Source organism: Schistosoma mansoni, chromosome 6 (genome assembly GCF_000237925.1).
Source record: "Schistosoma mansoni strain Puerto Rico chromosome 6, complete genome".
Lineage (NCBI taxonomy): Eukaryota > Metazoa > Platyhelminthes > Trematoda > Strigeidida > Schistosomatidae > Schistosoma > Schistosoma mansoni.
This window is the reverse complement of record NC_031500.1, coordinates 5,340,066-5,341,210: the sequence shown is the minus strand read 5'-3', so window position 1 is coordinate 5,341,210 and position 1,145 is coordinate 5,340,066.

Genomic DNA, 1,145 nt, shown 5'->3' with positions numbered 1-1,145 from the left:
TTTTCTCCAGCTGTTTTAATACGATTATGAAATTAAGGAAGTAAATATGCGTATAAATCTTGTGATCCAATCATTTTGTTAAAAACCGAAAACACAAATCAATGAAACCGTTCAAAATTGAAACAATAATAAATGAATTGACACATGAATATACGCAGTTATTTCAGCTGATATTTAATATAGATCTTCATATAATAAGTTCATTATAATTAATCACCTGAGATCAATCTGTAATGAATACAACCTACAAATTCATATCATTATCCACAATACCATCTCTACTAAACTGTAATACTCAGATCACCAGTGACTTACATCAAGAAGTTCTGGTGAGAAGTAATGATTGATGGAGTTCAGATACGTCGATAGTCAAGAAGTTGTCATCATTATCACTGGATGACTATCATATTCTATCGCGAAATGGTTGGAGTTGATATTTCGGTATTAAATTCTGACTTAGTGGCTCTACTGGTTAAACATTCATTGAGAGAGTTGAATCTCCTGAATTCGATTTGTGTTGGAGTCGTAAATGTTCATTGTCAAGTAGTCGCGTACTAGGACGAAGCAACTGTCCAATGATACTTTAGCAGAGATCAACTTGTGAGGAACGCAACCAATAAATTTATGTCAATCCACACAAAGGCTTTTCATTTAGAAATGGATCATTTAAAGCCGGGAATTCAACGTGTAGTCGAAACATAAGTTTATCGGCAACTATTCCACATAAGAAATAGATGCTAGCTCGCAATTAGAGGAAAAGTACCTACACATTGACAACCGCAGTATTATGTGGACATTTGACTTGTTAAGATTAATGAAAGAACATTAAAGCATTAAACGCAGCTGATTTTTGTTTGACTTACGAGTTAATCGATGTTGTAAGCAAACTCATAGAAAGTCACATGACACTGTATTACTAGATTTGTAGTCACAACTATAAATGAAAATAAGTGGAAGTTATCGATTAATGTAAAAATTCACAAAATATTACACTGGTACATTGATTTGAACACATCAAAAATAACTTGGGTTTGTTATTGAACATGTATTGCGGTGCTGTCGACTTAATGGATAAGATAATTTAGTCAAATTAGCTAATATTGTATAAACCAAGAAAAAAAATCAATGGACATTAATGATTTCTT